This window comes from Lissotriton vulgaris, chromosome 2_2, assembly GCF_964263255.1.
Source record: "Lissotriton vulgaris chromosome 2_2, aLisVul1.2, whole genome shotgun sequence".
NCBI lineage: Eukaryota > Metazoa > Chordata > Amphibia > Caudata > Salamandridae > Lissotriton > Lissotriton vulgaris.
The window spans coordinates 174,046,724-174,072,493 of NC_141688.1; positions in this window are offsets into that span (position 1 = coordinate 174,046,724).

Consider the following 25,770-nt stretch of genomic DNA (forward strand, 5'->3'; position numbering starts at 1 on the left):
CTATTGTGATGCGGCGGCGATCGCCTTGAAACCCAGGGTCTAGAGCTATATGTTCCGCCCTATTGTGATGCAGCGGCGATGGCCTTTACACTCAGGGTCTAGGGATATGTGTTCCGCACTATTGTGATGCGACGGCGACAGTCTTAAAACCCATGGTCTAGGGAAAGGTGTTTCGCCCTATTGTGGTGCAGCAGCAATCGCCTTGAAACTTATGGTCTAGGGATATGTGTGTCGCCCTATTGTGATGCGCTGGCAATCACCTTAAAACCCATAGTGTAGGGTTGTGTTCCACCATATTGTGATTCGGCGACGATTGCCTTGAAACCCAGGGTCTAGCGTTATGTAGCACAAAGATTAAATTCCTAGGAATTGAGCTGGATTCAATGCAGGGGTGTCTGGGCTACCGGTGGAGAAAGTGAATGATTTCAGGATGGCATTACAGCACTGCCTTGCTAAGGGGAGGGTGACTTTGCATCAGTTGCAGCAAGTGGTGGGACAGTTGTATTTTGCACTGCGCATAATCCAAATAGCACACCCTTTCTCCCTTGCACAGGCTATGTCAGGACTTAAGGGGTAGCACCATTGTACCAGACCATCCAGCGAGGTCAAGCAGGACATGCTCATCTGGAAGACATTTCTGCACTATTTCAATGGTAGGGTAGTGTGGTCTTGTTGTAAACGTATCTAGGACCCTAATTTAATATTCCCGATTTATGCCCATATGTGGTTATAACAAATCATATCCTTATAATGACATAAGAATCATATCCATATTTAGTCATAGCCAATGCAGTCCAAATACAGCATGGCTACTTCCTTAGACTCCTAGAAACTACAACGCGTTTTTTAAACAAAGCAAACCTCCAGCAACCCGGGAATTCCCCCTGCTTTTGTTTTGATTTGTCCTAGTACTCCTACACGTCCTGAAAGAACTGCCAGTTCTTAGTGACAGTTCTTATTGACGTCTTATGTCCAACCTTACGTCAAACACGGCACCTTCCAGGTATAAATATACCAGCATTTGCCCTAAGCAACACACGGTGGTTTGGAGCAGAGTGGCTATCTACTTACCCAAAGCCCAGCTGATGCCAGTGCCGAAGGAAGCCGTCCCTCCCATTTGACGCACTGAGAAAGAGGCTGTCTTTTCTCCTGCCGAGAAAATCCAGCTCCAGTGTTTCCAGTCACCCTTGCGGGTACTTGGAGATCGAGTCCTGAGAACGAGATACAAGACCTCCTTCATTCTAAAACCAAGGTACGGAGTTGATTAGACTCTTAGAGAATTCTTGATTCAGATTCTTGGCAAAACTAACTTAAACTTTAGCTGCAACCCCCTTACTCCTTCCCATGTACTAGGCTTAGGTTAGGTACACTGGGGTAGGCGTAATTTAGAAGCACCAGCTGAGTACGCTTAGTCAAACTTTTATCTTTGTATGTATTGTATATATTTTATCCGTTTTAAGTATCATATGGCTCAGAAACCATATCAGTGCTTTTACAGTATTATTTCATAATACTCCTTTTACTGTACACACTTTACTTTATGATAAGTATTGCAATTGTGGCAATTCACTACTCTTGCATGAGAAAGAAGACTGCTCAATAAATAACATATTTTCTTGAAAACGCCTGTCTCTCTATTTCTCTGCACTCTGGTGAAACTAAGTATGCATGATTGACTGAGTGAAATAGCTATCTATTGTTTTCACACGACTCTGGAGATATACTCCTTATTCTGGAGTGTGCAAAGTTGTCATGTTTATGCGGTTGTCAGAAGCTAAACCCTTCTTGTCTAATCAGGGACGTTAACTCCTCCCTGTTCTTTTGAGAAAGTTTCTAGTGACTTCTGAGCTAGCTGGCATACCTAATTAAGTCTAATATATTCAGTAGAGACCTAGTCGACCACAGTCCTACGTTTAAACTGCTGTTTATGTTATTCCAATGTGCAGAGCCTATTGGGAATATAGGAACTACACTACATAGCGCCCAACGTTTGGTAAAGGCGATAATCTAATGCAAGATACTAGAGTAACTCAGTCGTGCTCTTTCACACAGACCCCTTTTTCCCATAAAAACTCCAATAGACGTCTGGAGTGGGTGAAAGGTTAATATCCACCGAAACTTAGTAGGAAGAGTTTCCTATGTATTAGTTTTTGGTTTAGTCAACGTTGAAGGATACAGTGTTCCAAAATATTGTGCACCTAATCTTTGTTTCCTCAAAACTTGCTCTGCAAACTTTCTATAAGTAAAAATGTTAGACTGTGGAGAAGTGTGGCTCAATGGTTAGAGCGGCAGACCCTGATGCAGAGGTCTTGCTCGGGACCAGGGTTCAATTCCCTGCCTCGGCGGGTCTTGGGCTCAAAAATATTACGGACCTGATAATTCTCGCCTCGGTGCCTATTCCAATCATGGAGTCCCACTCTGCAACTCTGGGCAATAGCTTGCTTAATCTCCACAACTGCCCCCACAACGCTAAGGATGCCTGGCCTCCACCTTGGGGGTGCCCAGGAGTGGATGCCTCACAGGGAAAGCCAGGATGGCTTCCACAGCGGTATTCGTTCTAGCGCCTTGAGACCCTTGCGGGTGAGTAGTGCGCTATACAAGTATCAATTTACAGATGGTGAGGACGAAAGCAGCTCAACTCCTAGCAGACGACACAACTGTCCAAAATAAGGACCCGGATGTAATAATCATCCCGGTCAATATAAGAAAAACTATAGGTGGTACAGTGGTATTTGTGGTAGAGGCACATGTATTTCTGCAGACAGAGGTATTCTATTCCTGGATACATTTTCCAGCAGCACATGCTGTTACACATGAATTCCACTATTACAAAATAGCGGAATCTCCAGAGGAATACTCTCCTTTCGAGGAAGTTGAAATTCCACTGACATACCAAGAGCACCTGCTCTGGTTTAATGGCGCCATAAAATATCAAAATTACATTACCAGGCTCAGTCCACTAGGTAGACCAGGAGCCACATGGCCGGTTCTAGCCAGCTACACACCACACCCCGACATTGAAACAATGTCAATGTCAATGTCAGACAGAGAACTTTTAGATGAGTTAAAACAACTAATTAAAATACCTAGACAATTGGTCCAATATGTCATGCGGACTTCAACAGTCCAACCTGCAATTAAAGTTCCACAAAACACCCCGCAACAGGGGAACACAAATAAAATTATACCACAGAATATACAATCATGTCTTGGTAAAACACCCGCAAAACGGGAACAAATTCCATTCTGGTTAGCTCAAAAAATCACTCAAATAGAGGCAGTATTTCCTGATACTACCCCTCACGAAAAACACAGAATCCTGACTATCTGTCTCCCAATGGGGCTCGCACCACATGTGGAGGACTGTGACACTTAGGGCACAGTCTTTGCTTCTATCTACACAAAAACACATGGTGTTCCGTCAATGGCGGTTATACCAGATGTACTAAGACAGATTCAAAATGAATACGGTCCAGAACCTGCTTTAACTCTGGGTATGAAATTACTGAAAGACTGTAAGCAGGTCTCGGCAATATTATTAGCCAACATAAAAGGAGAAGCAGCATCTGTGTAGCTCTGCCAAAACTTGAAAGAGACGGATATAGCAGAACAACCTTTTGAACTTGGTAGAATAATTGAAAAATCCTATGAAGAATTAGGTAGAGATAGCTTGGGTGGTAGACCAGTAAAACCCCAACTAATTGAAAATACTGAAAAGACTTTCATTAAAATTAATCTCAACTCTCAAAAGAAGAAGTGGGAGGGTAATAAACAAACCTCTCCCAGAGAAAAACAGTTTCAGTCCAGAGGAAGGTCTCCCCAAAGAAGAAATTGATCTCTAGAAGGGGGAGGCAAGTCTCCACAACGGGTGCCCTCTGAAAAAAGATACAACCATAGAAATAGGGAAAATTTGAAAAAAATTGACAGATATCAAGAAATTGATACACGTCCCTCTCGATCTTTTCAGACTTCCTCAAAGAAATCGGAAAGAAGAGGACGGTCAGAACATAAAGAAGAGCACGTCAAGTCCAAAGACAAGGAACCTGCTCTTCAAAGTAAAAAATTACAATTTTCCAGAAAGAAGGTAGCCAGTAATAAAATAAAACATGCCGAGAATCCTAGGGACACAACTGAAAAACGGAGAGTGGGCCCAGACAATGCTAGACAGCGCAGCAGAAGTGACAATAGCTCGCAAGATCCTGATGAATTCTCTGGAGACAGTGGATACGAATGAATACATTCAAGTCGGAACTGCAGACACCCGTGTTAGCGTGCCCCATAAGCTATATGAAATAACATTACGTATAGAGGGAGATAAAACTAGGAAAATAAAAGGTCTCTTTTGGGAGAATCTATCTAAAGGCTATGATATCCTTCTAGCAGAGAAAGACTGGCCACCAGAGTTTGTCAGGGAGTGCCCAGATGGCAAAGAAATGATTATTTTATCACAAACACTTGAGGGAGGTAGAGCAAATCGTTGGATTCGTGCTCCACGAGGATAATTAAATAAACAAAGTGAATCCAACAGGGAAAGGGGATGGAGTGATCAATTAATGTTGAAGCACTCAGTGTTGTGTAAAATACCCCTCACACACCAAAAGGCCCCTTGGTGTCATGCTTCATCATCGGGGTCTTCGCACCCCTCTATCGGGATGCGGCGTGCTGCGACCTACGGCTACGCGGGAGCACTTATGGTGTTGACTATGTGTGGTGTCCAGTGTGTGGGGTATATTTTAGAGTGAGTGGGGGGTGTGTAGTGAAAAATTAAAAAGTACCTGGCACTAGAGTATAAAAGAAAAAAACTTTTTATTCTGAACTCTGGCTGGTACTGTTAAACTTTTTATTCTGGTGTGACACACCAGCGGAGCAGCGTGCGGGGTAAGACGGTGATCAGAGAGTCCTGTTCTTATAGCCACTGAAGCAACACCCCGACGTCCCGATTTTGCTCATGAAGCCTTCAAAGAAGCTTCACAAGTCATTGAGCTTGTAGCAGACCGCTGTAGGCACACTTAGCCTATAATTTCAGTTTCACTTTTCTGTAAATACACAATTTTTAGTAATAAAGACGTGAGTAGGGAGGGGAGGTTGTGCCCCCGTCCTGAGGAAGGAGCTTGTCTCCGAAACATGTCGACAACAACGCACACCAGAGGTCAAGTTCATTATACAACTCAGACCTCGTCCTGCACTTCTTTTAACAGTACCAGCCAGAGTTCAGAATAAAAAGTTTTTTTCTTTTATACTCTAGTGCCAGGTACTTTTTAATTTTTCACTACACACCCCCCACTCACTCTAAAATATACCCCACACACTGGACACCACACATAGTCAACACCATAAGTGCTCCCGCGTAGCCGTAGGTCGCAGCACGCCGCATCCCAATAGAGGGGTGCGAAGACCCCGATGATGAAGCATGACACCAAGGGGCCTTTTGGTGTGTGAGGGGTATTTTACACAACACTGAGTGCTTCAACATTAATTGATCACTCCTTCCCCTTTCCCTGTTGGATTCACTTTGTTTATTTAAAGAAATGATTATGCCTGCCTTCTCACATCACAGTCCAATTCATAAAAAATACACATTTGCAAGAAAATGGGCAGTGGCCCAAGCACCTGCAATATATAAAATCATGTAAGATGGGATAAGGATTCGTCAAACCATAAAATCCAGTTAAAAAACTTACCTACTGCACAGAGGCAGTATCCTGTTAAGCAGGAAGCTAAAAAACAAGTAAGAGAAATTTTAGATCAACTTGAATATCAGGGGGTGATTGAAAGATGCACCTCACAAATGAACAATCCTTTGTTTCCTGTCTCCAAGCCAGATGATTCATATTGTCTAGTTTTGGACTACAGACACCTAAACTCCTGCTGTAAAACTTTTGCAGTACAAAACTCACACAGTGCAGCACTAATGAATAACATCATTCGCAAGAAATATAAAATGACATTAGATATTTCAAATGGTTTCTTCTGTCAAAACATAGCACCTGAAAGCAGATATTTGACCGCTTTCTCCAGCATGGGGACCCATAAACAATTTTGTTGTCTCCCACAGGGATTCAAGAACAGCCCAGGATTATTTTCAGCCAGGGTAACAGAGTTACTACAAATATATGATGATGAGGTATTATCTTATGTCGATGACCTGGAGACTCACTTGAAAAGAGTGAACACCATAATACTTGGGTTCGCATCTGAAGGGTACGAATTCAACTTTAAAAAATCACGAATTGATCATCTAACTGTCCTATTTTTAGGATATGAATTATCAAGTGAAGGCAAAAGCCTAGCAGACAACTTCTTAGAGAAGTGTGCTGTACTCCAAGCTCAAAAACGCGGAAAAACTTACAATCAATACTAGGTTTCCTGAATTTCGGTAGAACATACATTCTAAATTATGAAGTGAGGGTTAAACCTCTCTACGAACTAATAAAACCTGACCGTAAACCAATTTATTGCACTCAAAAACACACAGAAATTTTAAGATCATTACAGACAGATATGTTAACTAAAACAAAACTGCAAACACACGCAAACAAACTCAACCTTGTAATCCGAGTCATCCCAGGAAGATGCGGATTCACATACCTGACCTCTAATGAGGGAGAAACGGTACCAATAGCTTACAAATCACACTTGTACACACAAGCTAAGATGAAATTCAGTTCTGCTGAAAAAAATCTAACTGCGGTACAAAGTGCTGTAGCAAAAGAAAGAGCCCTAGCGCAAGGGAAAAGGATACCTGTTTTAACAGCAGTATCAGCCCTTGAGGCAGTAACAAGACCAGGCATTCCAAATGCTATAACTCTAGATCTAAAATGGATACAATGGGAAAATTCTCTTGTGACAGAAGACGTGAAACGCGCTCTTGATCCGAAAATGAAAAAACTAGAAAATCTGGAATATGAACATGATTGCCCCCTGTCAATCGAAATTCTGCCTCTCGAACAGTACATCTGTGTAATCTACATGGACAGATTTCCACAACACTACGTTGTGGAAGAACACATTTACAATGTTGCCTGCTCGATTGTGAAAGGTCGCTGGCGCTTAGGTAAATTCAGACCGATGGTCACTAAAACTGAATCACTCAGAAACTCTACAGCTCAGCGAGCTGAAATAAGATCTCTAAAGATGGCGCTTGAAAATGCCGATCGCGAATTCCTGACACTAATAGTGTGCGATTCACATTACTGCGTCCGGTCTTACAATAATTCCATGCTGACCTGGATAAAAAACGGTTACAAAGATTAGACAGGTGCCACAATAAAGCATAAAAAACTATGGGAACAAGTAGTTCTTTTACAGAAAGAACTACAAAAGACTCACGTGACACATACGCAAAGTCTTCAACGTGATGGCGTTCACGTTGCAGGGAATTCATTGGCTGACAGAGCCATAGCGGCAGCTGATCACTCGGCTTCCGTAGCTACAAAAAAGCGTACGAAAAAACAAATAGATGGCGAACGCTCCTTGCAGTAAAAGCCTCAGTGGAAGGCAATTATGCGGCGTTACCTCAAAATTATCTACTCGGCAATAAATACATAATTGATGAGAACTCCATTCCTTTTTGCTCAAATCCCTGGAGTGGGGGATAGCGTAATTCCAAACACGAAGCGGAGAGTCTTCTTGATTATAAAAAGCACACATGGGATTTGGTCTGAGGTACCAAGAGATCCTGAAATCTCTAATAGAATTACAATCAACATACTAGTGGCCGGGGATGAGCGTGCAAATCTATAACTTTGCAATGAATTGTCAGGACTGCAACAGAGATGGCAGTTGTGAACCGGACCAGACACCTGCCCAGACACCTGCTATTAAACAGCATAAGGCTATCTATAGGCAGACATCCAGATGGAAGATTGCGATCCCATAATTATTAAGACGAGATTCATTTGGATGTGGCCCCAGCGCTCAGCTGACGCCAGAACTGTTATAAAAAATTTGCGAGTCTTTATCGGCACATACAGAATTGGCATGCTACATTCTGACCAGGGTCCTGCGTTTAGCTTTTGGGCTTACAAGGGGGCCATGGCCAGCATGGGCATTGCATTGCGGTATTCTAGTCCATACCATCCCGAGGGAAATGCGGTAGTGGAGAGAAAAAAACGTGACATAAAGCAATCTATAACAGCGAGGGTATTAGGTTCGGGTGACGGGTGGGTCAAACATCTAATAAGTATCCAACGTAGTCTAAATAACATGCCAAGAAATTCTCTAGGAGGTATCAGTCAGTACAAACTTTTATTTGGTACTAGAATGATCATCCAGGATTTGGATTGTCAGACTTTAGTGGTGAAACAAAAAACCTTTGATATCAAAGATCGTTTGGCTGGCTGGAAGATCGCAGTGAAGAAGGAATTTGGACCTTTTTACAGAAAAGCAGTACCTGTCTTAGCTGTCAGCGGCACAAGATCAGTAGTAATACTGCCCCTTGCTGGTAAAAAGGAGAACCGAGTTGTATCAATCGACCTGGTGAAACCACAACCATGTGGCCAATAATAAGTAGTAGGCCCAGTGGACTCCCAAGAAATAGCAGAAGACCAAATCTTGCTACAATCCAAGAGGTACAAGCTGAGAGACTAATTACATTTGATAAACCTTCAGTGAATAAAATAGGACTATGCAACAAAGTCATGGAACTTGTGCCTCTTGAAAGCCAAATTGCAACAGTACGTCAAGAAACACCTGTCTACAACGATGTAGCTTCTGACGATACAAATGTAACAAAATAAAATCCAAAGATCAATGGAAATCCGGAAGCAATTCCCCCAATTGACAGAACTGCATCTGGTTACTTTATCAACTTTGATGACTTTTCCGATGATCCAAGTGTACATGGAGACAAGCCAGCAACAAAAACATTCAAAAAGAAAATCACAGAACTCTTTCATCAACTCAGAGAAACATATCTAACTTCACCATTGATTACATTATGGATTGTGTTAGGTTTGCTTTTCCTCCTTCTATGGCTCATCTTGGTTTTAAGCTTGGGTAGATTTATTGATGGAATATATAGTACAATGGACACAGCATGTCAGAACATCAACTTGGTCCTGAAACCACACAGATCCTCTCACATCGAAAAAAGAGAACTATCATCCGTGAACATCACAGCCATCCCTATACCTGGTGGTATAGCATGGGACAAAACTGACTATGAAATCTATGGCCCGGTTGAGCTCTTGAAATATCCACACCAATTTTAGATCTCCTTAAGTAACTTTGTATCACCTAGTACTTTCTCTGATGATTGGGACTGTGAAAATAATAATAATATGATGTCAGATTTAGAAATGTCAGCAAAATTTACAGACCATGATTTGCTTACACGGTTCGTCGAATTATGAGGAAATGTATTGTTTCAATCACTTTGGGCATCATTACCTGCATAAATCTGCTAATCCTAGAAAAATTTTCAGTTATAATCAGTGGGAACATTGTCCAACTCCGCCAAAAGGCAATTCAAAAACATTTTATGAGAAATTTCCATACTTCTCAGGGTTTAATTACACTAATCCAGAAACGTTTTATTTCAAAATGTTAAATAAGACAGGAGTGAAAACCATGTTGAAAAATACTAAACTGATTTATTCTGAAAATGTTATGAAAAAATGTCTACATTTGGTTTCGAATTCTGGAAAAATAACATTGAGACAAAAACCATCTGGGGTACAAAAGAGTGGCAGGTACAAGGTCTAGAATCATTGTTTAGAGCCTGCATGATCCCAGAACAAATAATGTTCCTGAATGAAACCATCCAACAAACAACCTGTCTTGGTCCAGCCAAGATAAAAGATTTAAACAACCAGTCTATACCAAAGCCTATGCCTGATAGAAACACCACTACAGATGAGGGGTTAGACTTGTCCTATATTTTAAAACAAAACAGAACAATTCCTGATTGGAACAAATGGTTGATCTGGCCCACAGACACAAATAACTGTCAAGATAGATTCCTGAACAAAATACAGGTGTTCAAACAGAACAGGCCAGACTCAAGATATTCCCAGAGACAACATCCAGGGATAGATACAACATATAGTGTAGGAAAACTATGCCTCGAATAGCTACAGAGATCCACACTTCTCGAAATTGAGCAACACTTAACTTTACTTAAAGAAGGTGCTCACTTGCGAGATTTCATAATGGGACCTCGTAAACAGCGTCAAAAACGTTTCATATACGCCGGTATATACGCAGCTTACAATGAAGCTTAGAGAGTAACACAAATTGAAACCGCAGAAAAAATACGAGAAATTGATCGTATTAATTTGGAAAAATCACTTTCTGTAGTGGACAATGGGTTAACGACTCTCTCCTCCAGAATTTATTCACTGTACAGCATTGTATCATCTGCTATTGATATAATAGAACAGGATATGGTAATGTTACAACATGGTCAATCCCAATTGAGTTCTATTGTACAGCTAGGCTGAACGTTACAAAACCTCTGTTCAGGCCACGTGCCATGGCGTCTAATCAACACAACGTCATTATTTTCTATCTTTAACCTTACTGATAGATAAATCTCGTTGGCACAAAAAGGAGCAGACTATACGGTGCTGAGCATTGAAAAACTAGAAAGATTACCATTGTGTTAGACCTGTCAGCCCTATAGGTGGTCCTCTCTAATTTTTCTCCCCTTTTTGCCTTCTCATTCTTTGTATTTTTGTGTTAACTGTATTTTTTTTGGTGCCGTCTGTAGAGCTCTGGGTGCCTCATTCATTCTTTTTTACATGAAGGGGCACAGGTGCTCTTCTAAAATGGAGGTGATTTTTCACAAAATGGTGGCTGCCAACTGACAAGGAATTTTATCTCAGGGACTGGTCCATAGACTAGTGTAGAGGTTCTGGAACCTTCTGGTCCACTCTGGAACCTTGGGGCACAACCTATATATAGGAGGACTGTGGGGCGGCCATTTTGAGAAGACAGTGGACACTGAAGGGGACTGGAGTCCAGGCTGCTGATTGGGGAGGATGTTGCACTGAAGAGGTTGACTGTTTCCAGGGGCAGATGCTTCCTCGGCTGATGCTGCCTCCCGTCTGTTGACCTGACCCGGTTCTGACTAAAGCAGCTGCCCCCCCCTTTCCATTCCACAGTAGGGAGTTTACACTGACCAGAACGTGTGATAGAAGCCAGGACAATTACCGAGGTGGTGAGTGCGGTTGCCCCCGCTGGGAGGATAGCCTGGGGGAAGTTGTCCCTTGATGCCCTACTGTGGCTTGGAGCGACGGAGAGACTGACTGTCCCATGCACAGCCTTTAAGAACTCAGGGCTCTGCTCAGGACTCCGGAGCCCCTCTGTGTAATCACGCAGACAGTTCAGGATATTAATCTTTTTTTTCCCCCCCTCACAACAAGCCTGTAACATTCACCGCAGTTACACCCGGGAGTCTTTCTAGTGAGCGGGATTCCGGGGGAGGGTTCTGAAGTGTGGCAGCTGGAAGGCCTGTAACCGGTGCGAGTCAGCTGGCGCCGCGGTCCGTCCTGAGAGAGAAAGCCGGCCCACGCTGACAGGAAACTGAGGCAGCGTTGGGAGAGACGCGGGGCGGGGTCGCCTGGAGACCGAGGCTTCCGCCCTTGCGTGTCGAGCTTCCGCAACTCCACTGCCGGCTAAGAATACCCCAGGGACCAGAGGGGGGTCAGCGGGTGAGGTGACAGCGCAGGTGTGAATTTGTTTCTCTTGTGAGTGCCAGCCACGGGTTAGTGAGTAAAGGAACCCACAGGTGAGGCACTTGGAACCCCGCGCTGGAACGGAGGTGCGGAGTTAGCGCATTAGCGATAGTTGTTGGTAAAACAAGGGAGCGGTTCTTTCATCTATCATTGTGTGAGCCAATCCTGCCGACCCTAGGCAGAAAGAATCCACCGATGGTATAAGGGAACAAATTGAATGAACCTGTCAACCAAGGGGTGGTGTTAACCAGAAATCTTCTCCTGACAGTTGTGAGATTCGAGAGTCATTATTGAGGAACAACTATGTCATATAGTTACTGCTTACCTATACACTGTGTTAAGTTAGCATGAGCTTATTAAATGTTTAAACGCCATTTTACCTTTCGCTGCTTCTGCACACGACACATAATTGTTGCTTTAGCTTTCAGCCTAGAAGAGCGTTGTGAATTATACGAGAATAATATGTTATTGATCTGATAACATTGCTTAGCATAACGGTGTCTGTACAGTGAGTGCTGAAGCCTTGAAGGAGAAGTAAACACGGTGTTATTGTAAGGTCTGATCTTCGCACTTCCCTAGACATTACATAAATGCAGCTTCTGCCAAATCTGTATTTAGGCGCGTTTTATATGGCTTTGCTAAGAACACACAAACACACTTGATGGTGCTTCGCATGCAGAGAGCGGGTGGAAGCTGATGTGATCCTCTGCCACTGAGAGATTGAGGTATGGGGTCGCCCTGCTAAAGCCCAAAGAGGCATTCTTAGATATGATATGATATGCTAGTTATGGAGGGTGAGAATTAGGTGTTGTTAACTCCTATTCATTTCAACATTTTAGCATGCTGTCACCTATTGCATTTTATAGACTAGTAACTATGCTGATAACTTTGCTTCTTATAATATGTTTGCTTGTATTATCTAAGATACTGCGTTTGAGAACCCGGCATTAGTAAATAAATATTTCAAATATGCACGAGTCCTCATTTACTCCACGTTCTGGTTTGAAATTATTATATAACGAAAGAGTGTCTATGTGTTCCACGTGACCTGAGGTATTCTAAGATCATGTTCTGGTTTGTCTAAACTTTGGGAGTTTGTTATGACCAATGAGACACTGTAGCTAGCTCGGTAAGGGGATTTTGGGTACTAAGGTGAGTTTTGGGCCATCCTAATTCACTGAGGTTCCAAATCTCTATGCACAGTCCTGTAGGAGAATGGAACCCTGCTACAACTACTTTGGTGAATGACTGCAGCATAGGAATGTGCTAATGCGCATACACTTGACGGCCCTTGTGGAATTGTGAGTTGGGTCCGTTCTCAGGCATGAGGAGGAGTTACTCTATTTTTTCTCTTCATCTGAATAGTTAAAACGATATGATAACAGGAACTGTTCACTAGGAGATATCATCCCATGAAACTGTATGATCTGGTAATGAGTAGGAGAGTAAGAAGTTATATCGCTCTATAACCTGCATGTCTACTAAGTGATTAGTCAACCATAAGGACGTGTTGGTATTCTTATGCAAATTATCTCCTTGAGACTATTCAGGAATCCATGTATTTATGAAATGAAAGAGGTAGTTAACCATTTTAGGTGTAACCCATACTATTAATCTCTCACCTGGTTATAGTAACCCATACTATTAATCTCTCACCTGGTTATAGAGTTCTATCTAGGGCACATTGACCTGTTTAATGAATACTATTTGATGAGGTGTCAAGCCCAGGGAGACCAAGTAGTCTTTTCTTTATTTAAAGGTTATGCAGAGAGTTGACTACCTTGCTGGGAACCTGACCAGTTGTTATTTGCTTTACTGAAATCTGTAGAATTACCATGTGTGTCAAAGGACTAGGAATTCCCACGGAGTTCCTTTCAACTGAGGGAAAAATGTGCCATTAATGCTAATTATAACTGAGAATGTGCAAACCAACAAATGCAAAGTTGTTTTATGTATGGAATCTAAACACGGTTAAGGAATCACAGAGAGACTTTTATAAAACAGCCCATATTTTTCTAAACTGGTGTGGTGTCATTTATTTTCAGTGGTGGAACGCTGGGTTACTGTGAGTGAGTAATGTAAGCCCAACATGTTGGCCTTTGGAGTTTAGCTGTCCCCGCTCTGTGCCAGGCTACCCTATGTGGACTGGTCGCCCCAGGTCATAAAGACCTGTCATTGATTGGATAATACATGGCACCATTACAATCCTGATAACAACTTTTCAGTTTCAATACTGCCAGCAGGCCGGTATGAAAGGTTGGGTAAAGGATACATCAAATCAACCTGGAATTTACCTTATACACATAGATGTTATAGTGTAGGGAAAAAAGAGGTATTTCTTAGTGGTAACAATTGTAAAAAATCACTAAGCGGTACACTTCTGTGTCCAGGTATTAACTTGCATGGAGCCTGCAAAGGTTCATCAAACAACCTTTCATGTCATCTGCACAGCACCCCTGCTGCACAGATAGAGCCCTTTTTCAGACAACTATCCAACGGTAGCTACGTTATATTAAGTGACCACAGCTGTTGTGGCATGTTGCCAGGAAAAGCCTATCTCATGAGCGTTACTTCCAGGGTCATTTGTTGTATGCAAGTATTGTAACCAAACAGCAATCCAGACAAGGAGGCAGCAATATGGCCTTCTGTGAATATCTCTTCTATTCGAATTAATACTTTAAGCAGAATGAAGTCTATTCTTTTACAGACAACTGTGCCATTAACCTCGTCCAAGGAGACGTATGAACTGCAAGTTGCAAGGACAGCGGCAGAGATACATACCCAATTATCGACAAATTGCCCCATGCATTTCGTAGACATGTTAAGCCAAATCTTAAACATGTCAGATACCAGTGGCATCGCATGTGTATTTAAGACAATTTTTTCGGGACTATTAGCACCCTTTGAAACAGCTCTGGGCATCTTCCTGAATTTTGTGCATTCTTTTCATTGGCCTGCCTCTCATTTTGGGACTCGTAGCAGGAATTTTATTTTTGTTCCTTCTGCTCCGATATGGCATGCCAAGTCACAGACAAAACTCAGGCTACGATGGAAGAAACGATCCTAGCAATACGATACCGAGATCCTAAGGTTCTCGAATTGGCCAGGCTAAGAGATCTGAATACTACCTGGTTTCTTTCATTCAGACCAATCTGGCAAAATTGCATCTTACCTGTGCTTTGATGTCTGCTATGCGGAGAAGAATGCTTGTTGGACGTCTGTCTTACACTACTATCAGCGGTACCAATGGATATCGTTGCTTTGCTTTGTCAAGTAACGACTCATGCAACGTGATGTCCCAAGCGGCTACCTATTCTGGTGACGCCATTCGTATCGACTTCACCTTTACGATTAGGTGGCGGTGAAGTACGAGATGAAAGCGGCACCACACAGGTACAACCTTCTGTGAATATTGCTAATCTGAACACCGATGATGGCAATGCATCGCATATATGCACTATTTCTGATTTTTCAGCGTTGGCCCAACTTTCACCTACTGTTGTAGACAAATTTTTTGCTGGTCTAGCTGAGGTAATGTTCTCTCCTAACAACGAGAATAATATTTGAAAAAGCGAGCACACAGCGTTGCCTGAACTCTGAATTCGGCCTTCAGTGTTTATAAACAACACTGCTAAAAGCATTTGGAACTATTTTTTCCAATGAAAGCGAAATTATTTTTTTCCCAATTTTAAAAATATTAACTTTTTTGGGCACAAAGTACTCTGCTTAAAGTAGAACTATTCTTAGAGAACAGTACTTCTAATTTGGGAAAGTTCACGTTCCATGGAGAACGCTGAATTGCCAAAAATTCTGTGAGTCACAGCTTTGCGGAATTTTATTTTTGTTTGCACTTTCAAAATGTGTGTTCACAATATATATTTCCTCCCGTACATGCAAACAGCTTTCACGAACAGGAAAAAAGCATTGTGAACGAGCAGACCAAGCAATTGCGCAAGATAGTGGAACTTTTGCGTGTTTACTGTTTCACGTGACTACGCAAATTTCACCCACCCCTAAAACCCAGGGTCTAGAGATATGTTCCTCCCTTTTGTGATGCGGCGACGATCTCGTTGAAACTCAGGGTCTAGGGATACGTGTTCCGCCCTATTATGATGCATTAGCGATCGCCTTGTAACCTATTGTCTAGGGTTATGTGTTCCTCCCTATTGTGATGCGGTGGCGATCGCCTTGAAATCCAGGGTCTAGGATGATGTGTTCTGCCCTATTATGATGTGGCGGTGTCCGCCATGATACCCAGGGTCTAGAGACAATATTTTGAGATCAGCCTCTAGCACATGTACAATCTTGTATGAATATGTGATGAAATGGTCTCGACCTATTTTTCTGTACTAAGCCATTTCATGAATGTAATTTACGTGATTCATTCAGTCAACATTCTAAATGTACAAAAGTTTATCTGAATGATACCACTGCTTGAAAGTGTACAGTATAATACTCATTTTCATGTATCAATACCATTTCAAATGCATTTGATGTATTTTGGGGTAGGCTGAAAAAACACATGCATACCTATATGTTTATATATTGCTTAGTATTTAGTAATGATGGACATTATACGTGGAGTGGGTGTTGTAAATGTATCTAGGACCCTAATTAAATATTCTTGATTTATGCCCTTATGTGGTTATAACAAATCATATCCTTATAAAGGCATAAGAATCATATCCATATTTAGTCATAGCCAATGAGGTCCAAATACGGCAAGGCCTTAGACTCCAAGAAAGTACAACGCGTTCTTTATACACACCAAACCTCAAGCAACCCAGGAATTCCCCCTGCTTTTGTTTTGATTTGTCCTAGAACTCCTGCGAGCCCTGAAAGTACTGCCAGTTCTTAGTGACAGTTCTTATTGGCGTCTTATGTCCAACCTTACGTCAAACACGGCACCTTCCAGGTATAAATATACCAGCATTTGCCCTGAGCAACACATGGTTGTTTGGAGCAGAGCGGCTATCTACTTACCTAAAGCCCAGCTGATGCGAGTGCCGAGGGTAGCCGTCCCTCCCATTTGACGCACTGAGAAAGACGCTGTCTTTTCTCCTGCCGAGAAAATCCAGCTCCAGTGTTTCGAGTCACCCTTGCGGGTTACTGGGAGTACGAGTCCTGAGAACGAGATACAAGACCTCCTTCATTCTAAAACCAAGGTACGGAGCTGATTAGATCCTTAGAGAATTCTTGATTCAGATTCTTGGCAAAACTAACTTAAACTTAAACTGCAACTCCCTTACTCTTTCCCACATACTAGGCTTAGGTTAGGTACACTGGGGTAGGCGTAATTTAGAAGCACCAGTTGAGTAAGTTTAGTCAAACTTTTCTCTTTGTATGCATTGTATATATTTTATCCGTTTTAAGTATCATATGGCTCAGTAACCAAATCAATGCTTTTACAGTATTATTTCATAATACTCCTTTTACTGTACGCACTTTACTTTATGATAAGTATTGCAATAGTGGCAATTCACTTCTCTTGCATGAGAAAGAAGACTGCTCAATAAATAACACCTATTATTGAAAACGCCCGTCTCTCTATTTCTCTGCACTCTAGTGAAACTAAGTATGTACGATTGACTGAGTGAAATAGCTATCTATTGTTTTCACACGACTCTGGAGATATACTCCTTATTCTGGGGGGAGCAAAGTTGTCATGTTTATGCGGATGTCAGAAGCTAATCCCTTCTTGTCTAATCAGGGCAGTTAACTCCTCCCTGTTCATTCAAGAAAGTTCCTAGTGACCTCTGAAATAGCTGGCATACCTAATTAAGTCTAACATATTCAGTAGAGACCTAGTCGACCTCAGTCCTACGTCAAAACTGCCGTTTATGTTATTCCAATGCGCAGAGCCTATTGGGAATATGGGAACTACACTACAGTCTAGCCTGCCCAGATCCAGTCCCAAGTTGGGGTTGATGACCGACGTGGCGGGTAGTGAGGGTTTCGGTGCAATTCTGGGGTCTGACTGGATAGTGCAGCGCTGGCCAGGCTGGTAGGTAGAATCAGTGCTCACACGTAACAGAAGCTTCCCGAGCTCTCTCCCATCCTGGTGGCACTGTTCGTGTGGCTTTAAAAGTTGGGAGATCAGTCTGTAAAATTCTGGTCAGATAACATGGTGGTGGTGGAATGCATTAACAATCAAGCTGCCAGGTGTAAAATTATTCTGCGAATATTAAAACAGATTGTATTACAGTGTATGAAATTGAATGAACTCTTCAGAGTCAAGTACGTGCCGGGTATATTAAATCATGCTGCTGACTCATTATCTCGTTTTTAGGCCTGGGCAGTAAATTCTGTTCCGCTCGCGGAATTTGCGAAATTTGGGAAAGTTCACGTTCCATGGAGAACGCTGAATTGCCAAAAATTCTGTGAGTCACAGCTTTGCGGAATTTTATTTTTGTTTGCACTTTCAAAATGTGTGTTCACAATATATATTTCCTCCCGTACATGCAAACAGCTTTCACGAACAGGAAAAAAGCATTGTGAACGAGCAGACCAAGCAATTGCGCAAGATAGTGGAACTTTTGCGTGTTTACTGTTTCACGTGACTACGCAAATTTCACCCACCCCTAAAACCCAGGGTCTAGAGATATGTTCCTCCCTTTTGTGATGCGGCGACGATCTCGTTGAAACTCAGGGTCTAGGGATACGTGTTCCGCCCTATTATGATGCATTAGCGATCGCCTTGTAACCTATTGTCTAGGGTTATGTGTTCCTCCCTATTGTGATGCGGTGGCGATCGCCTTGAAATCCAGGGTCTAGGATGATGTGTTCTGCCCTATTATGATGTGGCGGTGTCCGCCATGATACCCAGGGTCTAGAGACAATATTTTGAGATCAGCCTCTAGCACATGTACAATCTTGTATGAATATGTGATGAAATGGTCTCAACCTATTTTTCTGTACTAAGCCATTTCATGAATGTAATTTACGTGATTCATTCAGTCAACATTCTAAATGTACAAAAGTTTATCTGAATGATACCACTGCTTGAAAGTGTACAGTATAATACTCATTTTCATGTATCAATACCATTTCAAATGCATTTGATGTATTTTGGGGTAGGCTGAAAAAACACATGCATACCTATATGTTTATATATTGCTTAGTATTTAGTAATGATGGACATTATACGTGGAGTGGGTGTTGTAAATGTATCTAGGACCCTAATTAAATATTCTTGATTTATGCCCTTATGTGGTTATAACAAATCATATCCTTATAAAGGCATAAGAATCATATCCATATTTAGTCATAGCCAATGCAGTCCAAATACGGCAAGGCCTTAGACTCCAAGAAAGTACAACGCGTTCTTTATACACACCAAACCTCAAGCAACTCAGGAATTCCCCCTGCTTTTGTTTTGATTTGTCCTAGAACTCCTGCGAGCCCTGAAAGTACTGCCAGTTCTTAGTGACAGTTCTTATTGGCGTCTTATGTCCAACCTTACGTCAAACACGGCACCTTCCAGGTATAAATATACCAGCATTTGCCCTGAGCAACACATGGTTGTTTGGAGCAGAGCGGCTATCTACTTACCTAAAGCCCAGCTGATGCGAGTGCCGAGGGTAGCCGTCCCTCCCATTTGACGCACTGAGAAAGACGCTGTCTTTTCTCCTGCCGAGAAAATCCAGCTCCAGTGTTTCGAGTCACCCTTGCGGGTTACTGGGAGTACGAGTCCTGAGAACGAGATACAAGACCTCCTTCATTCTAAAACCAAGGTACGGAGCTGATTAGATCCTTAGAGAATTCTTGATTCAGATTCTTGGCAAAACTAACTTAAACTTAAACTGCAACTCCCTTACTCTTTCCCACATACTAGGCTTAGGTTAGGTACACTGGGGTAGGCGTAATTTAGAAGCACCAGTTGAGTAAGTTTAGTCAAACTTTTCTCTTTGTATGCATTGTATATATTTTATCCGTTTTAAGTATCATATGGCTCAGTAACCAAATCAATGCTTTTACAGTATTATTTCATAATACTCCTTTTACTGTACGCACTTTACTTTATGATAAGTATTGCAATTGTGGCAATTCACTTCTCTTGCATGAGAAAGAAGACTGCTCAATAAATAACACCTATTATTGAAAACGCCCGTCTCTCTATTTCTCTGCACTCTAGTGAAACTAAGTATGTACGATTGACTGAGTGAAATAGCTATCTATTGTTTTCACACGACTCTGGAGATATACTCCTTATTCTGGGGGGAGCAAAGTTGTCATGTTTATGCGGATGTCAGAAGCTAATCCCTTCTTGTCTAATCAGGGCAGTTAACTCCTCCCTGTTCATTCAAGAAAGTTCCTAGTGACCTCTGAAATAGCTGGCATACCTAATTAAGTCTAACATATTCAGTAGAGACCTAGTCGACCTCAGTCCTACGTCAAAACTGCCGTTTATGTTATTCCAATGCGCAGAGCCTATTGGGAATATGGGAACTACACTACAGTCTAGCCTGCCCAGATCCAGTCCCAAGTTGGGGTTGATGACCGACGTGGCGGGTAGTGAGGGTTTCGGTGCAATTCTGGGGTCTGACTGGATAGTGCAGCGCTGGCCAGGCTGGTAGGTAGAATCAGTGCTCACACGTAACAGAAGCTTCCCGAGCTCTCTCCCATCCTGGTGGCACTGTTCGTGTGGCTTTAAAAGTTGGGAGATCAGTCTGTAAAATTCTGGTCAGATAACATGGTGGTGGTGGAATGCATTAACAATCAAGCTGCCAGGTGTAAAATTATTCTGCGAATATTAAAACAGATTGTATTACAGTGTATGAAATTGAATGAACTCTTCAGAGTCAAGTACGTGCCGGGTATATTAAATCATGCTGCTGACTCATTATCTCGTTTTTAGGCCTGGGCAGTAAATTCTGTTCCGCTCGCGGAATTTGCGAAATTTGGGAAAGTTCACGTTCCATGGAGAACGCTGAATTGCCAAAAATTCTGTGAGTCACAGCTTTGCGGAATTTTATTTTTGTTTGCACTTTCAAAATGTGTGTTCACAATATATATTTCCTCCCGTACATGCAAACAGCTTTCACGAACAGGAAAAAAGCATTGTGAACGAGCAGACCAAGCAATTGCGCAAGATAGTGGAACTTTTGCGTGTTTACTGTTTCACGTGACTACGCAAATTTCACCCACCCCTAAAACCCAGGGTCTAGAGATATGTTCCTCCCTTTTGTGATGCGGCGACGATCTCGTTGAAACTCAGGGTCTAGGGATACGTGTTCCGCCCTATTATGATGCATTAGCGATCGCCTTGTAACCTATTGTCTAGGGTTATGTGTTCCTCCCTATTGTGATGCGGTGGCGATCGCATTGAAATCCAGGGTCTAGGATGATGTGTTCTGCCCTATTATGATGTGGCGGTGTCCGCCATGATACCCAGGGTCTAGAGACAATATTTTGAGATCAGCCTCTAGCACATGTACAATCTTGTATGAATATGTGATGAAATGGTCTCGACCTATTTTTCTGTACTAAGCCATTTCATGAATGTAATTTACGTGATTCATTCAGTCAACATTCTAAATGTACAAAAGTTTATCTGAATGATACCACTGCTTGAAAGTGTACAGTATAATACTCATTTTCATGTATCAATACCATTTCAAATGCATTTGATGTATTTTGGGGTAGGCTGAAAAAACACATGCATACCTATATGTTTATATATTGCTTAGTATTTAGTAATGATGGACATTATACGTGGAGTGGGTGTTGTAAATGTATCTAGGACCCTAATTAAATATTCTTGATTTATGCCCTTATGTGGTTATAACAAATCATATCCTTATAAAGGCATAAGAATCATATCCATATTTAGTCATAGCCAATGCAGTCCAAATACGGCAAGGCCTTAGACTCCAAGAAAGTACAACGCGTTCTTTATACACACCAAACCTCAAGCAACCCAGGAATTCCCCCTGCTTTTGTTTTGATTTGTCCTAGAACTTCTGCGAGCCCTGAAAGTACTGCCAGTTCTTAGTGACAGTTCTTATTGGCGTCTTATGTCCAACCTTACGTCAAACACGGCACCTTCCAGGTATAAATATACCAGCATTTGCCCTGAGCAACACATGGTTGTTTGGAGCAGAGCGGCTATCTACTTACCTAAAGCCCAGCTGATGCGAGTGCCGAGGGTAGCCGTCCCTCCCATTTGACGCACTGAGAAAGACGCTGTCTTTTCTCCTGCCGAGAAAATCCAGCTCCAGTGTTTCGAGTCACCCTTGCGGGTTACTGGGAGTACGAGTCCTGAGAACGAGATACAAGACCTCCTTCATTCTAAAACCAAGGTACGGAGCTGATTAGATCCTTAGAGAATTCTTGATTCAGATTCTTGGCAAAACTAACTTAAACTTAAACTGCAACTCCCTTACTCTTTCCCACATACTAGGCTTAGGTTAGGTACACTGGGGTAGGCGTAATTTAGAAGCACCAGTTGAGTAAGTTTAGTCAAACTTTTCTCTTTGTATGCATTGTATATATTTTATCCGTTTTAAGTATCATATGGCTCAGTAACCAAATCAATGCTTTTACAGTATTATTTCATAATACTCCTTTTACTGTACGCACTTTACTTTATGATAAGTATTGCAATTGTGGCAATTCACTTCTCTTGCATGAGAAAGAAGACTGCTCAATAAATAACACCTATTATTGAAAACGCCCGTCTCTCTATTTCTCTGCACTCTAGTGAAACTAAGTATGTACGATTGACTGAGTGAAATAGCTATCTATTGTTTTCACACGACTCTGGAGATATACTCCTTATTCTGGGGGGAGCAAAGTTGTCATGTTTATGCGGATGTCAGAAGCTAATCCCTTCTTGTCTAATCAGGGCAGTTAACTCCTCCCTGTTCATTCAAGAAAGTTCCTAGTGACCTCTGAAATAGCTGGCATACCTAATTAAGTCTAACATATTCAGTAGAGACCTAGTCGACCTCAGTCCTACGTCAAAACTGCCGTTTATGTTATTCCAATGCGCAGAGCCTATTGGGAATATGGGAACTACACTACAGTCTAGCCTGCCCAGATCCAGTCCCAAGTTGGGGTTGATGACCGACGTGGCGGGTAGTGAGGGTTTCGGTGCAATTCTGGGGTCTGACTGGATAGTGCAGCGCTGGCCAGGCTGGTAGGTAGAATCAGTGCTCACACGTAACAGAAGCTTCCCGAGCTCTCTCCCATCCTGGTGGCACTGTTCGTGTGGCTTTAAAAGTTGGGAGATCAGTCTGTAAAATTCTGGTCAGATAACATGGTGGTGGTGGAATGCATTAACAATCAAGCTGCCAGGTGTAAAATTATTCTGCGAATATTAAAACAGATTGTATTACAGTGTATGAAATTGAATGAACTCTTCAGAGTCAAGTACGTGCCGGGTATATTAAATCATGCTGCTGACTCATTATCTTGTTTTTAGGCCTGGGCAGTAAATTCTGTTCCGCTCGCGGAATTTGCGAAATTTGGGAAAGTTCACGTTCCATGGAGAACGCTGAATTGCCAAAAATTCTGTGAGTCACAGCTTTGCGGAATTTTATTTTTGTTTGCACTTTCAAAATGTGTGTTCACAATATATATTTCCTCCCGTACATGCAAACAGCTTTCACGAACAGGAAAAAAGCATTGTGAACGAGCAGACCAAGCAATTGCGCAAGATAGTGGAACTTTTGCGTGTTTACTGTTTCACGTGACTACGCAAATTTCACCCACCCCTAAAACCCAGGGTCTAGAGATATGTTCCTCCCTTTTGTGATGCGGCGACGATCTCGTTGAAACTCAGGGTCTAGGGATACGTGTTCCGCCCTATTATGATGCATTAGCGATCGCCTTGTAACCTATTGTCTAGGGTTATGTGTTCCTCCCTATTGTGATGCGGTGGCGATCGCCTTGAAATCCAGGGTCTAGGATGATGTGTTCTGCCCTATTATGATGTGGCGGTGTCCGCCATGATACCCAGGGTCTAGGGATGTGCGTTACGTCCTATTGTGAAGCAGCGGCGATCGCCAAGAAACCCAGGGTCTAGGTATATGTGTTCCGCCCTATTGTGATACGGCGGGGATCGCCTTGAAACCCAGGGTCTAGGGAATTGCGTCCCGCACTATTGTGATGCGACGGCGACAGCCTTGAAACCTAGGGTCTAGGGATATGTGTTCCACCTTATTGTGATGTGGTGGCAATCGCCTTGAAACCCAGGGTCTAGGGTAATGTGTTCTGCCCTATTGTGATGCGGCGGCGATCACCGAGAAACCCAGGTTTTAGAGATATATGTTCCGCCCTATTGTGATGCGGCGGTGATGTTCATTAAACCCAGGGTCTAGGGATATGTGTTCCACCCTATTGTGATGCGGCGGCGATCGCCTTCAGACCCAGTGTCTAGGGATATGCATTCCGCCTTATTGTGATGCGGCGGCAATCGCCTTGACACCAAGGGTCTAGGGTTATGTGCTCTGCCCTATTGTGATGCGGCGGCGATCACCGAGAAACCCAGGTTTTAGAGATATATGTTCCGCCCTATTGTGATGCGGCGGTGATGTTCATTAAACCCAGGGTCTAGGGATATGTGTTCCACCCTATTGTGATGTGGCGGCGATCGTCTTCAGACCCAAGGTGTAGGGATATGTATTCCGCCTTATTGTGATGCGGCGGCAATCGTCTTGACACCCAGGGTCTAGGGATATGTGCTCTGCACTATTGTGATGCGACAGCGACAGCCTAGATACCCAGGGTCTAGGGAAAGGTGTTCTGTGATTATTGTGATGTGGCGGCAAACGCCTTGAATACCAGGGCCTAGGGTTATGTGTTCTGCCCTATTGTGATGTGGCGGCGATCGCCTGGAAACCCATTGTCTATAGCTATATGTTCCGCCCTATTGTGATGCGGAGGCGATGACCTTTACACCCAGGGTCTAGGGATATATGTTCCACACTATTGTGATGCGACGGTGACAGCCTTGAAACCTAGGGTCTAGGGAAAGGTGTTCCGCCCTATTGTGGTGCAGCGGCAATTGCCTTGAAAATTATGGTCTAGGGATAGGTGTGTCACCTTATTGTGATGCGGCGGCAATCGCCTTGACACCCAGGGTCTAGGGTTATGTGTTCTGGCCTATTGTGATGCGGCGGCGATCACCTTGAAACCCAGGGTCTAGAGATATATGTTCCGCCCTATTGTGATGCGGCGGCGATGTCCTTTAAACCCAGTTTCTAGGGATATGTATTCCGCCTTATTGTGATGCGGTGGCAATCGCCTTCACACCCAGGGTCTAGGCATATGTGTACCGCACTATTGTGATGCAACAGCGACAGCCTTGATACCCAGGGTCTAGGGAAAGGTGTTCTGTGCTTATTGTGATGCGGAGGCAATCCCCTTGAAACCCAGGGTCTAGGGTTATGTGTTCTGCCCTATTGTGATGCAGCGGCCATCGCCGTGAAACCCAGGGTTTAGAGCTATATGTTCCTCCCTGTTGTGATGCGGCGGCAATCGCCTTGAAACCCAGGGTCTAGGGTAATGTATTCTGCCCTATTGTGATGCGGCGGCGATCACCGAGAAACCCAGGTTTTAGAGATATATGTTCCGCCCTATTGTGATGCGGCGGTGATGTTCATTAAACCCAGGGTCTAGGGATATGTGTTCCACCCTATTGTGATGCGGCGGCGATCACCTTCAGACCCAGGGTCTCGGGATATGTATTCCGCCTTATTGTGATGCGGCGGCAATCGCCTTGACACCAAGGGTCTAGGGATATGTGCTCTGCACTATTGTGATGCGACAGCGACAGCCTAGATACCCAGGGTCTAGGGAAAGGTGTTCTGTGATTATTGTGATGTGGCGGCAAACGCCTTGAATACCAGGGCCTAGGGTTATGTGTTCTGCCCTATTGTGATGTGGCGGCGATCGCCTGGAAACCCATTGTCTATAGCTATATGTTCCACCCTATTGTGATGCGGAGGCGATGACCTTTACACCCAGGGTCTAGGGATATATGTTCCGCACTATTGTGATGCGACGGTGACAGTCTTGAAACCTAGGGTCTAGGGAAAGGTGTTCCGCCCTATTGTGGTGCAGCGGCAATTGCCTTGAAAATTATGGT